General features: G+C 56.1%; 5 non-coding genes and 6 pseudogenes across 5 annotated transcripts; all 11 read right to left on the bottom strand.

Moving 5' to 3' along the window:
- Window positions 1–294: 294 nt before the first annotated feature.
- LOC147328815 (5S ribosomal RNA) lies at window positions 295–413 on the bottom strand (annotated as a pseudogene).
- Window positions 414–1,051: 638 nt separating this feature from the next.
- On the bottom strand, window positions 1,052–1,170 carry LOC147328814 (5S ribosomal RNA). Its single transcript, XR_015129274.1, has one exon. It is a non-coding gene; the product is annotated as a 5S ribosomal RNA (ribosomal RNA).
- An 898-nt stretch (window positions 1,171–2,068) lies between these two features.
- Window positions 2,069–2,187, bottom strand: LOC147328813 (5S ribosomal RNA). Its single transcript, XR_015129273.1, has one exon. It is a non-coding gene; the product is annotated as a 5S ribosomal RNA (ribosomal RNA).
- Window positions 2,188–3,644: 1,457 nt separating this feature from the next.
- LOC147328812 (5S ribosomal RNA) lies at window positions 3,645–3,763 on the bottom strand. The gene has a single exon (XR_015129271.1). It is a non-coding gene; the product is annotated as a 5S ribosomal RNA (ribosomal RNA).
- A 740-nt stretch (window positions 3,764–4,503) lies between these two features.
- LOC147328811 (5S ribosomal RNA) lies at window positions 4,504–4,622 on the bottom strand. Its single transcript, XR_015129739.1, has one exon. It is a non-coding gene; the product is annotated as a 5S ribosomal RNA (ribosomal RNA).
- Window positions 4,623–6,276: 1,654 nt separating this feature from the next.
- On the bottom strand, window positions 6,277–6,395 carry LOC147328810 (5S ribosomal RNA; annotated as a pseudogene).
- Window positions 6,396–7,094: 699 nt separating this feature from the next.
- Window positions 7,095–7,213, bottom strand: LOC147328809 (5S ribosomal RNA; annotated as a pseudogene).
- Window positions 7,214–8,113: 900 nt separating this feature from the next.
- Window positions 8,114–8,232, bottom strand: LOC147328808 (5S ribosomal RNA; annotated as a pseudogene).
- Window positions 8,233–9,011: 779 nt separating this feature from the next.
- Window positions 9,012–9,130, bottom strand: LOC147328807 (5S ribosomal RNA; annotated as a pseudogene).
- A 2,151-nt stretch (window positions 9,131–11,281) lies between these two features.
- Window positions 11,282–11,400, bottom strand: LOC147328806 (5S ribosomal RNA; annotated as a pseudogene).
- Window positions 11,401–12,038: 638 nt separating this feature from the next.
- On the bottom strand, window positions 12,039–12,157 carry LOC147328805 (5S ribosomal RNA). The gene has a single exon (XR_015129270.1). It is a non-coding gene; the product is annotated as a 5S ribosomal RNA (ribosomal RNA).
- Between the last annotated feature and the right edge of the window lie 1,015 nt (window positions 12,158–13,172).

The raw sequence follows: 13,172 nt of genomic DNA, 5'->3' as shown, positions 1-13,172 counted from the left end.
CTCAATAGCAACTAAGGCCCTGGTGTGGTGTAGGTGGCCTAAGCCAGCAGCCACAGGCCCTGGTGTGGTGTAAGTGGCCTCAGCCAGAGCCACAGGCCCTGACGTGGTGTAAGTGGCCCCAGCCGGTCACTCAGGCCCTGGTGTGGTGTAGGTGGCATCAGCTAGCAGCACAAGACATTGGAAAAGAGCCAAAAGCAATGTCGTTAATGTGCCCTCATTAATGGGCAGCTGATTTTGGTCTTTTAATACACCCCTTCTCTGGATCAAAAGCGGTTCAATGACATGAAAATGAAAAGCTTACAGCACCAGGTATTCCCAGGCAGTCTCCCATCCAAGTACTAACCAAGCCCAGCCCTGCTCAGCTTCCGAGATCAGACGAGGTCAGGCGTGCTCAGGGTGGTATGGCCGTAAGCTGCTGGCCGTAAGCTGCTGGCCCCAGCACAATGTCTCAATTTATGGATTCAGGTGATTAGGTGGCAAGTACCTGAAGTTACGAAGACAATCCTATAACCCTACCTTCATGTTTGCATAATACCCTAACCCAAAGGCTCAGTTTAGCATTTATCCAACAGCACAGGCCCTGGATTGTTGAAGATGGCCTCAGGAACCAGCACAGGGCCTGGTGTGTTGTACATGGCCACAGCTAGCAGCACAGGGCCTGGTTTGGTGAAGATGGCCTCGGCCAGAAGCGCAGGGCCTGGTGTGATGTGAGTGGCCTGAGCAAGAGCCACAGGCCCTGGTGTGGTGTAAGTGGCCTCAGCCAGCAGCCACAGGCCCTGGTGTGGTGTAAGTCGCCTCAGCCAGAACCCACAGGCCCTGGTGTGGTGTAACTGGACTCAGCCAGAGCCACAGCCCCTGATGTGGTGTAAGTGGCCCCAGCCGGTCACTCAGGCCCTGGTGTGGTGTAGGTGGCATAAGCTAGCAGCACAAGACATTGGAAAAGAGCCAAAAGCAATGTGATTAATGTGCCCTTATTAATGGGCAGCTGCTTTTGGTCTTTTAATACACCCCTTCTCTGGATCAAAAGCGGTTCAATGACATGAAAATGAAAGGCTTACAGCACCAGGTATTCCCAGGCAGTCTCCCATCCAAGTACTAACCAAGCCCAGCCCTGCTTAGCTTCCGAGATCAGACGAGGTCGGGCGTGCTCAGGGTGGTATGGCCGTAAGCTGCTGGCCCCAGCACAATGTCTCAATTTATGGATTCAAGTGATTAGGTGGCAAGTACCTGAAGTTACGAAGACAATCCTATAACCATACCTGCATGTTTGCATAATACCCTAACCCAAAGGCTCAGTTTAGCATTTACCCAACAGCACAGGCCCTGGATTGTTGAAGATGGCCTCAGGAACCAGCACAGGGCCTGGTGTGTTGTACATGGCCACAGCAAGCAGCACAGGGCCTGGTTTGGTGAAGATGGCCTCGGCCAGAAGCACAGGGCCTGGTGTGATATGAGTGGCCTGAGCAAGAGCCACAGGCCCTGGTGTGTTGTAAGTGGCCTCAGCCAGCAGCCACAGGCCCTGGTGTGGTGTAGGTGGCCTCAGCCAGCAGCCACAGGCCCTTGTGTGGTGTAAGTGGCCTGAGCCAGCAGCCACAGGCCCTGGTGTGGTGTAAGTGGCCTCAGCCAGTGCCACAGGCCCTGGTGTGGTGTAATTGGCCTCAATAGCAACTAAGGCCCTGGTGTGGTGTAAGTGGCCTGAGCAAGAGCCACATACCCTGGTGTGGTGTAATTGGCCTCAATAGCAACTAAGGCCCTGGTGTGGTGTAGGTGGCCTCAGCCAGCAGCCACAGGCCCTGGTGTGGTGTAAGTGGCCTCAGCCAGCAGCCACAGGCCCTGGTGTGGTGTAAGTGGCCTCAGCCAGAGCAACAGGCCCTGATGTGGTGTAAGTGGCCCCAGCCGGTCACTCAGGCCCTGGTGTGGTGTAGGTGGCATCAGCTAGCAGCACAAGACATTGGAAAACAGCCAAAAGCAATGTCGTTAATGTGCCCTCATTAATGGGGAGCTGCTTCTGGTCTTTTAATACACCCCTTCTCTGGATCAAAAGCGGTTCAATGACATGAAAATGAAAGGCTTACAGCACCAGGTATTCCCAGGCAGTCTCCCATCCAAGTACTAACCAAGCCCAGCCCTGCTTAGCTTCCGAGATCAGACGAGGTCGGGCGTGCTCAGGGTGGTATGGCCGTAAGCTGCTGGCCCCAGCACAATGTCTCAATTTATGGATTCAAGTGATTAGGTGGCAAGTACCTGAAGTTACGAAGACAATCCTATAACCATACCTGCATGTTTGCATAATACCCTAACCAAAAGGCTCAGTTTGGCATTTATCCAACAGCACAGGCCCTGGATTGTTGAAGATGGCCTCAAGAACCAGCACAGGACCTGGTGTGTTTTACATGGCCACAGCAAGCAGCACAGGGCCTGGTTTGGTGAAGATGGCCTCAGCAAGCAGCCACAGGCCCTGGTTTGGTGTAAGTGGCCTCAGCTAGCAGCACAGGCCCTGGTGTGATGTGAGTGGCCTGAGCAAGAGCCACAGGCCTTGGTGTGGTGTAAGTGGCCTCAGCCAGCAGCCACAGGCCCTGGTGTGGTGTAAGTCGCCTCAGCCAGAAGCCACAGGCCCTGGTGTGGTGTAGGTGGCCTCAGCCAGCAGCAAAAGGGCCCTGGTGTGGTGTAAGTCGCCTCAGCCAGCAGCCACAGGCCCTGGTGTGGTGTAGGTGGCCTCAGCCAGCAGCCACAGGCCCTGGTGTGGTGTAAGTGGCCTCAGCCAGCAGCCACAGGCCCTGGTGTGGTGTAAGTGGCCTCAGCCAGCAGCCACAGGCCCTGGTGTGGTGTAAGTCGCCTCAGACAGAAGCCACAGGCACTGGTGTGGTGTAAGTGGCCTCAGCCAGCAGCAAAAGGGCCCTGGTGTGGTGTAAGTCGCCTCAGCCAGCAGCCACAGGCCCTGGTGTGGTGTAGGTGGCCTCAGCCACCAGCCACAGGCCCTGGTGTGGTGTAAGTGGCCTCAGCCAGCAGCCACAGGCCCTGGTGTGGTGTAAGTGGCCTCAGCCAGCAGCCACAGGCCCTGGTGTGGTGTAAGTGGCCTCAGCCAGTGCCACAGGCCCTGGTGTGGTGTAAGTGGCCTGAGCAAGAGCCACAGGCCCTGGTGTGGTGTAAGTGGCCTGAGCAAGAGCCACAGACCCTGGTGTGGTGTAATTGGCCTCAATAGCAACTAATGCCCTGGTGTGGTGTAGGTGGCCTAAGCCAGCAGCCACAGGCCCTGGTGTGGTGTAATTGGCCTGAGCAAGAGCCACAGGCCCTGGTGTGGTGTAAGTGGCCTGAGCAAGAGCCACAGACCCTGGTGTGGTGTAATTGGCCTCAATAGCAACTAATGCCCTGGTGTGGTGTAGGTGGCCTCAGCCAGCAGCCACAGGCCCTGGTGTGGTGAAAGTGGCCTCAGCCAGAGCCACAGGCCCTGATGTGGTGTAAGTGGCCCCAGCCGGTCACTCAGGCCCTTGTGTGGTGTAGGTTTCATCAGCTAGCAGCACAAGACATTGGAAAAGAGCCAAAAGCAGTGTCGTTAATGTGCCCTCATTAATGGGCAGCTGCTTTTGGTCTTTTAATACACCCCTTCTCTGGATCAAAAGCGGTTCAATGACATGAAAATCAAAGGCTTACAGCACCAGGTATTCCCAGGCAGTCTCCCATCCAAGTACTAACCAAGCCCAGCCCTGCTTAGCTTCCGAGATCAGACGAGGTCGGGCGTGCTCAGGGTGGTATGGCCGTAAGCTGTTGGCCCCAGCACAATGTCTCAATTTATGGATTCAAGTGATTAGGTGGCAAGTACCTGAAGTTACGAAGACAATGCTATGACCATACCTGCATGTTTGCATAATACCCTAACCCAAAGGCTCAGTTTGGCATTTATCCAACAGCACAGGCCCTGGATTGTTGAAGATGGCCTTAGGAACCAGCACAGGGCCTGGTGTGTTGTACATGGCCACAGCAAGGAGCACAGGGCCTGGTTTGGTGAAGATGGCCTCGGCCAGAAGCGCAGGGCCTGGTGTGATGTGAGTGGCCTGAGCAAGAGCCACAGGCCTTGGTGTGGTGTAAGTGGCCTCAGCCAGCAGCCACAGGCCCTGGTGTGGTGTAGGTGGCCTCAGCCAGCAGCCACAGGCCCTTGTGTGGTGTAATTGGCCTCAATAGCAACTAAGGCCCTGGTGTGGTGTAAGTGGCCTCAGCCAGTGCCACAGGCCCTGGTGTGGTGTAAGTGGCCTGAGCAAGAGCCACAGACCCTGGTGTGGTGTAATTGGCCTCAATAGCAACTAAGGCCCTGGTGTGGTGTAGGTGGCCTCAGCCAGCAGCCACAGGCCCTGGTGTGGTGTAGGTGGCATCAGCTAGCAGCACAAGACATTGGAAAACAGCCAAAAGCAATGTCGTTAATGTGCCCTCATTAATGGGCAGCTGCTTTTGGTCTTTTAATACACCCCTTCTCTGGATCAAAAGCGGTTCAATGACATGAAAATCAAAGGCTTACAGCACCAGGTATTCCAAGGCAGTCTCCCATCCAAGTACTAACCAAGCCCAGCCCTGCTTAGCTTCCGAGATCAGACGAGGTCGGGCGTGCTCAGGGTGGTATGGCCGTAAGCTGCTGGCTCCAGCACAATGTCTCAATTTATGGATTCAAGTGATTAGGTGGCAAGTACCTGAAGTTACGAAGACAATCCTATAACCATACCTGCATGTTTGCATAATACCCTAACCAAAAGGCTCAGTTTGGCATTTATCCAACAGCACAGGCCCTGGATTGTTGAAGATGGCCTCAAGAACCAGCACAGGACCTGGTGTGTTTTACATGGCCACAGCAAGCAGCACAGGGCCTGGTTTGGTGAAGATGGCCTCGGCCAGAAGCGCAGGGCCTGGTGTGATGTGAGTGGCCTGAGCAAGAGCCACAGGTCTTGGTGTGGTGTAAGTGGCGTCAGCCAGCAGCCACAGGCCCTGGTGTGGTGTAAGTCGCCTCAGCCAGAAGCCACAGGCACTGGTGTGGTGTAAGTGGCCTCAGCCAGCAGCAAAAGGGCCCTGGTGTGGTGTAAGTCGCCTCAGCCAGCAGCCACAGGCCCTGGTGTGGTGTAGGTGGCCTCAGCCAGCAGCCACAGGCCCTGGTGTGGTGTAAGTGGCCTCAGCCAGCAGCCACAGGCCCTGGTGTGGTGTAAGTGGCCTGAGCAATAGCCACAGGCCCTGGTGTGGTGTAAGTGGCCTGAGCAAGAGCCACAGACCCTGGTGTGGTGTAATTGGCCTCAATAGCAACTAATGCCCTGGTGTGGTGTAGGTGGCCTCAGCCAGCAGCCACAGGCCCTGGTGTGGTATAAGTGGCCTAAGCCAGCAGCCACAGGCCCTGGTGTGGTGTAAGTGGCCTCAGCCAGCAGCCACAGGCCCTGGTGTGGTGTAAGTCGCCTCAGCCAGAAGCCACAGGCACTGGTGTGGTGTAAGTGGCCTCAGCCAGCAGCAAAAGGGCCCTGGTGTGGTGTAAGTCGCCTCAGCCAGCAGCCACAGGCCCTGGTGTGGTGTAGATGGCCTCAGCCAGCAGCCACAGGCCCTGGTGTGGTGTAAGTGGCCTCAGCCAGCAGCCACAGGCCCTGGTGTGGTCTAAGTGGCCTCAGTCAGAAGCACAGGCCCTGGTGTGATATGAGTGGCCTGAGCAAGAGCCACAGGCCCTGGTGTGGTGTAAGTGGCCTGAGCAAGAGCCACAGGCCCTGGCGTGGTGTAAGTGGCCTGAGCAAGAGCCACAGGCCCTGGTGTGGTGTAAGTGGCCTCAGCCAGCAGCCACAAGCCCTGGTGTGGTGTAAGTGGCCTCAGCCAGCAGCCACAGGCCCTGGTGTGGTGTAAGTGGCCTCAGCCAGTGCCACAGGCCCTGGTGTGATGTAAGTGGCCTGAGCAAGAGCCACAGACCATGGTGTGGTGTAATTGGCCTCAATAGCAACTAAGGCCCTGGTGTGGTGTAAGTGGCCTCAGCCAGCAGCCACAGGCCCTGGTGTGGTGTAAGTGGCCTCAGCCAGCAGCCACAGGCCCTGGTGTGGTGTAAGTGGCCTCAGCCAGAGCCACAGGCCCTGATGTGGTGTAAGTGGCCCCAGCCGGTCACTCAGGCCCTGGTGTGGTGTAGGTGGCACCAGCTAGCAGCACAAGACATTGGAAAACAGCCAAAAGCAATGTCGTTAATGTGCCCTCATTAATGGGCAGCTGCTTTTGGTCTTTTAATACACCCCTTCTCTGGATCAAAAGCGGTTCAATGACATGAAAATGAAAGGCTTACAGCACCAGGTATTCCCAGGCAGTCTCCCATCCAAGTACTAACCAAGCCCAGCCCTGCTCAGCTTCCGAGATCAGACGAGGTCGGGCGTGCTCAGGGTGGTATGGCCGTAAGGTGCTGGCCCCAGCACAATGTCTCAATTTATGGATTCAGGTGATTAGGTGGCAAGTACCTGAAGTTACGAAGACAATCCTATAACCCTACCTTCATGTTTGCATAATACCCTAACCCAAAGGCTCAGTTTAGCATTTATCCAACAGCACAGGCCCTGGATTGTTGAAGATGGCCTCAGGAACCAGCACAGGGCCTGGTGTGTTGTACATGGCCACAGCTAGCAGCACAGGGCCTGGTTTGGTGAAGATGGCCTCGGCCAGAAGCGCAGGTCCTGGTGTGATATGAGTGGCCTGAGCAAGAGCCACAGGCCCTGGTGTGGTGTAAGTGGCCTGAGCAAGAGCCACAGGCCCTGGTGTGGTGTAAGTGGCCTCAATAGCAAATAAGTCCCTGGTGTGGTGTAAGTGGCCTCAGCCAGCAGCCACAGGCCCTGGTGTGGTGTAAGTGGCCTCAGCCAGTGCCACAGGCCCTGGTGTGGTGTAAGTGGCCTGAGCAAGAGCCAAAGACCCTGGTGTGGTGTAATTGGCCTCAATAGCAACTAAGGCCCTGGTGTGGTGTAGGTGGCATCAGCTAGCAGCACAAGACATTGGAAAACAGCCAAAAGCAATGTCGTTAATGTGCCCTCATTAATGGGCAGCTGCTTTTGGTCTTTTAATACACCCCTTCTCTGGATCAAAAGCGGTTCAATGACATGAAAATGAAAGGCTTACAGAACCAGGTATTCCCAGGCAGTCTCCCATCCAAGTACTAACCAAGCCCAGCCCTGCTTAGCTTCCGAGATCAGACGAGGTCGGGCGTGCTCAGGGTGGTATGGCCGTAAGCTGCTGGCCCCAGCACAATGTCTCAATTTATGGATTCAAGTGATTAGGTGGCAAGTACCTGAAGTTACGAAGACAATCCTATAACCATAACTGCATGTTTGCATAATACCCTAACCCAAAGGCTCAGTTTGGCATTTATCCAACAGCACAGGCCCTGGATTGTTGAAGATGGCGTCAGGAACCAGCACAAGGCCTGGTGTGTTGTACATGGCCACAGCAAGCAGCACAGGGCCTGGTTTGGTGAAGATGGCCTCGGCCAGAAGCACAGGGCCTGGTGTGATATGAGTGGCCTGAGCAAGAGCCACAGACCCTGGTGTGTTGTAAGTGGCCTCAGCCAGCAGCCACAGGCCCTGGTGTGGTGTAGGTGGCCTCAGCCAGCAGCCACAGGCCCTGGTGTGTTGTAAGTGGCCTCAGCCAGCAGCCACAGGCCCTGGTGTGGTGTAGGTGGCCTCAGCCAGCAGCCACAGGCCCTTGTGTGGTGTAATTGGCCTCAATAGCAACTAAGGCCCTGGTGTGGTGTAGGTGGCCTCAGCCAGCAGCCACAGGCCCTGGTGTGGTGTAAGTGGCCTCAGCCAGTGCCACAGGCCCTGGTGTGGTGTAAGTGGCCTGAGCAAGAGCCACAGACCCTGGTGTGGTGTAATTGGCCTCAATAGCAACTAAGGCCCTGGTGTGGTGTAGGTGGCCTCAGCCAGCAGCCACAGGCCCTGGTGTGGTGTAAGTGGCATCAGCCAGCAGCCACAGGCCCTGGTGTGGTGTAAGTGGCATCAGCTAGCAGCACAAGACATTGGAAAACAGCCAAAAGCAATGTCGTTAATGTGCCCTCATTAATGGGCAGCTGCTTTTGGTCTTTTAATACACCCCTTCTCTGGATCAAAAGCGGTTCAATGACATGAAAATGAAAGGCTTACAGCACCAGGTATTCCCAGGCAGTCTCCCATCCAAGTACTAACCAAGCCCAGCCCTGCTTAGCTTCCGAGATCAGACTAGGTCGGGCGTGCTCAGGGTGGTATAGCCGTAAGCTACTGGCCCCAGCACAATGTCTCAATTTATGGATTCAAGTGATTAGGTGGCAAGTACCTGAAGTTACGAAGACAATCCTATAACCATACCTGCATGTTTGCATAATACCCTAACCCAAAGGCTCAGTTTAGCATTTATCCAACAGCACAGGCCCTGGATTGTTGAAGATGGCCTCAGGAACCAGCACAGGGCCTGGTGTGTTGTACATGGCCACAGCTAGCAGCACAGGGCCTGGTTTGGTGAAGATGGCCTCGGCCAGAAGAGCAGGGCCTGGTGTGATGTGAGTGGCCTGAGCAAGAGCCACAGGCCCTGGTGTGGTGTAAGTGGCCTGAGCAAGAGCCACAGGCCCTGGTGTGGTGTAAGTCGCCTCAGCCAGCAGCCACAGGCCCTGGTGTGGTCTAAGCGGCCTGAGCCAGTGCCACAGGCCCTGGTGTGGTGTAAGTGGCCTGAGCAAGAGCCACAGACCCTGGTGTGGTGTAAATGGCCTCAATAGCAACTAAGGCCCTGGTGTGGTGTATGTGGCCTCAGCCAGCAGCCACAGGCCCTGTTGTGGTGTAACTGGCCTCAGCCAGAGCAACAGGCCCTGATGTGGTGTAAGTGGCCCCAGCCGGTCACTCAGGCCCTGGTGTGGTGTAGGTGGCATCAGCTAGCAGCACAAGACATTGGAAAAGAGCCAAAAGCAATGTCGTTAATGTGCCCTCATTAATGGGGAGCTGCTTTTGGTCTTTTAATACACCCCTTCTCTGGATCAAAAGCGGTTCAATGACATGAAAATGAAAGGCTTACAGCACCAGGTATTCCCAGGCAGTCTCCCATCCAAGTACTAACCAAGCCCAGCCCTGCTTAGCTTCCGAGATCAGACCCGGTCGGGGGTGCTTAGGGTGGTATGGCCGTAAGCTGCTGGCCCCAGCACAATGTCTCAATTTATGGATTCAAGTGATTAGGTGGCAAGTACCTGAAGTTACGAAGACAATCCTATAACCATACCTGCATGTTTGCATAATACCCTAACCCAAAGGCTCAGTTTGGCATTTATCCAACAGCACAGGCCCTGGATTGTTGAAGATGGCCTCAGGAACCAGCACAGGGCCTGGTGTGTTGTACATGGCCACAGCAAGCAGCACAGGGCCTGGTTTGGTGAAGATGGCCTCAGCCAGAAGCACAGGGCCTGGTGTGATATGAGTGGCCTGAGCAAGAGCCACAGGCCCTGGTGTGGTGTAAGTGGAATCAGCCAGCAGCCACAGGCACTGGTGTGGTGTAAGTGGCCTCAGCCAGCAGCCACAGGCCCTGGTGTGGTGTAGGTGGCCTCAGCCAGCAGCCACAGGCCCTGGTGTGGTGTAAGTGGCCTCAGCCAGAGCCACGGGCCCTGATGTGGTGTAAGTGGCCCCAGCCGGTCACTCAGGCCCTGGTGTGGTGTAAGTGGCCTCAGCCAGTGCCACAGGCCCTGGTGTGGTGTAAGTGGCTTGAGCAAGAGCCACAGACCCTGGTGTGGTGTAATTGGCCTCAGCCAGCAGCCACAGGCCCTGGTGTGGTGTAAGTCGCCTCAGACAGAAGCCACAGGCACTGGTGTGGTGTAAGTGGCCTCAGCCAGCAGCAAAAGGGCCCTGGTGTGGTGTAAGTCGCCTCAGCCAGCAGCCACAGGCCCTGGTGTGGTGTAGGTGGCCTCAGCCACCAGCCACAGGCCCTGGTGTGGTGTAAGTGGCCTCAGCCAGCAGCCACAGGCCCTGGTGAGGTGTAAGTGGTCTCAGCCAGCAGCCACAGGCCCTGGTGTGGTGTAAGTGGCCTCAGCCAGTGCCACAGGCCCTGGTGTGGTGTAAGTGGCCTGAGCAAGAGCCACAGGCCCTGGTGTGGTGTAAGTGGCCTGAGCAAGAGCCACAGACCCTGGTGTGGTGTAATTGGCCTCAATAGCAACTAATGCCCTGGTGTGGTGTAGGTGGCCTCAGCCAGCAGCCACAGGCCCTGGTGTGGTGTAAGTGGCCTGAGCAAGAGCCACAGGCCCTGGTGTGGTGTAAGTGGCCTGAGCAAGAGCCACAGACCCTGGTGTGGTGTAATTGGCCTCAATAGCAACTAATGCCCTGGTGTGGTGTAGGTGGCCTCAGCCAGCAGCCACAGGCCCTGGTGTGGTGAAAGTGGCCTCAGCCAGAGCCACAGGCCCTGATGTGGTGTAAGTGGCCCCAGCCGGTCACTCAGGCCCTTGTGTGGTGTAGGTTGCATCAGCCAGCAGCCACAGGCCCTGGTGTGGTGTAAGTGGCCTCAGCCAGCAGCCACAGGCCCTGGTGTGGTCTAAGTGGCCTCAGCAAGAGCCACAGGCCCTGGTGTGGTGTAAGTGGCCTGAGCAAGAGCCACAGGCCCTGGTGTGGTGTAAGTGGCCTCAATAGCAAATAAGGCCCTGGTGTGGTGTAAGTGGCCAGAAGCGCAGGGCCTGGTGTGATGTGAGTGGCCTGAGCAAGAGCCACAGACCCTGGTGTGGTGTAATTGGCCTCAATAGCAACTAAGGCCCTGGTGTGGTGTATGTGGCCTCAGGCAGCAGCCACAGGCCCTGTTGTGGTGTAACTGGCCTCAGCCAGAGCCACAGGCCCTGATGTGGTGTAAGTGGCCCCAGCCGGTTACTCAGGCCCTGGTGTGATGTAGGTGGCCTCAGCCAGCCGCCACAGGCCCTGGTGTGGTGTAAGTGGCCTCAGCCAGCAGCCACAGGCCCTGGTGTGGTGTAAGTGGCCTGAGCAAGAGCCACAGACCATGGTGTGGTGTAATTGGCCTCAATAGCAACTAAGGCCCTGGTGTGGTGTAGGTGGCCTAAGCCAGCAGCCACAGGCCCTGGTGTGGTGTAAGTGGCCTCAGCCAGAGCCACAGGCCCTGACGTGGTGTAAGTGGCCCCAGCCGGTCACTCAGGCCCTGGTGTGGTGTAGGTGGCATCAGCTAGCAGCACAAGACATTGGAAAAGAGCCAAAAGCAATGTCGTTAATGTGCCCTCATTAATGGGCAGCTGATTTTGGTCTTTTAATACACCCCTTCTCTGGATCAAAAGCGGTTCAATGACATGAAAATGAAAAGCTTACAGCACCAGGTATTCCCAGGCAGTCTCCCATCCAAGTACTAACCAAGCCCAGCCCTGCTCAGCTTCCGAGATCAGACGAGGTCAGGCGTGCTCAGGGTGGTATGGCCGTAAGCTGCTGGCCGTAAGCTGCTGGCCCCAGCACAATGTCTCAATTTATGGATTCAGGTGATTAGGTGGCAAGTACCTGAAGTTACGAAGACAATCCTATAACCCTACCTTCATGTTTGCATAATACCCTAACCCAAAGGCTCAGTTTAGCATTTATCCAACAGCACAGGCCCTGGATTGTTGAAGATGGCCTCAGGAACCAGCACAGGGCCTGGTGTGTTGTACATGGCCACAGCTAGCAGCACAGGGCCTGGTTTGGTGAAGATGGCCTCGGCCAGAAGCGCAGGGCCTGGTGTGATGTGAGTGGCCTGAGCAAGAGCCACAGGCCCTGGTGTGGTGTAAGTGGCCTCAGCCAGCAGCCACAGGCCCTGGTGTGGTGTAAGTCGCCTCAGCCAGAACCCACAGGCCCTGGTGTGGTGTAACTGGACTCAGCCAGAGCCACAGCCCCTGATGTGGTGTAAGTGGCCCCAGCCGGTCACTCAGGCCCTGGTGTGGTGTAGGTGGCATAAGCTAGCAGCACAAGACATTGGAAAAGAGCCAAAAGCAATGTGATTAATGTGCCCTTATTAATGGGCAGCTGCTTTTGGTCTTTTAATACACCCCTTCTCTGGATCAAAAGCGGTTCAATGACATGAAAATGAAAGGCTTACAGCACCAGGTATTCCCAGGCAGTCTCCCATCCAAGTACTAACCAAGCCCAGCCCTGCTTAGCTTCCGAGATCAGACGAGGTCGGGCGTGCTCAGGGTGGTATGGCCGTAAGCTGCTGGCCCCAGCACAATGTCTCAATTTATGGATTCAAGTGATTAGGTGGCAAGTACCTGAAGTTACGAAGACAATCCTATAACCATACCTGCATGTTTGCATAATACCCTAACCCAAAGGCTCAGTTTAGCATTTATCCAACAGCACAGGCCCTGGATTGTTGAAGATGGCCTCAGGAACCAGCACAGGGCCTGGTGTGTTGTACATGGCCACAGCTAGCAGCACAGGGCCTGGTTTGGTGAAGATGGCCTCGGCCAGAAGCGCAGGGCCTGGTGTGATGTGAGTGGCCTGAGCAAGAGCCACAGGCCCTGGTGTGGTGTAAGTGGCCTGAGCAAGAGCCACAGGCCCTGGTGTGGTGTAAGTGGCCTCAATAGCAAATAAGGCCCTGGTGTGGTGTAAGTGGCCTCAGCCAGCAGCCACAGGCCCTGGTGTGGTGTAAGTGGCCTCAGCCAGTGCCACAGGCCCTGGTGTGGTGTAAGTGGCCTGAGCAAGAGCCACAGGCCCTGGTGTGGTGTAAGTGGCCTCAGCCAGCAGCCACAGGCCCTGGTGTGGTGTAAGTCGCCTCAGCCAGAAGCCACAGGCACTGGTGTGGTGTAAGTGGCCTCAGCCAGCAGCAAAAGGGCCCTGGTGTGGTGTAAGTCGCCTCAGCCAGCAGCCACAGGCCCTGGTGTGGTGTAGGTGGCCTCAGCCAGCAGCCACAGGCCCTGGTGTGGTGTAAGTGGCCTCAATAGCAACTAAGGCCCTGGTGTGGTGTAAGTGGCTTCAGCCAGCAGCCACAGGCTCTGGTGTGGTGTAACTGGCCTCAGCCAGCAGCCACAGGCCCTGGTGTGGTGTAACTGGCCTCAGCCAGAGCCACAGCCCCTGATGTGGTGTAAGTGGCCCCAGCCGGTCACTCAGGCCCTGGTGTGGTGTAGGTGGCATCAGCTAGCAGCACAAGACATTGGAAAAGAGCCAAAAGCAATATGATTAATGTGCCCTTATTAATGGGTAGCTGCTTTTGGTCTTTTAATACAC

This window comes from Aulonocara sp. 'chitande type north' Nkhata Bay, linkage group LG5, assembly GCF_057382095.1.
Source record: "Aulonocara sp. 'chitande type north' Nkhata Bay isolate Kocher_YH1m ecotype deep benthic linkage group LG5, A_spYH_male_GT1.1, whole genome shotgun sequence".
NCBI lineage: Eukaryota > Metazoa > Chordata > Actinopteri > Cichliformes > Cichlidae > Aulonocara > Aulonocara sp. 'chitande type north' Nkhata Bay.
The sequence above is the reverse complement of the archived record's forward strand: the minus strand, read 5'-3'. Positions and strand labels throughout refer to the sequence as shown.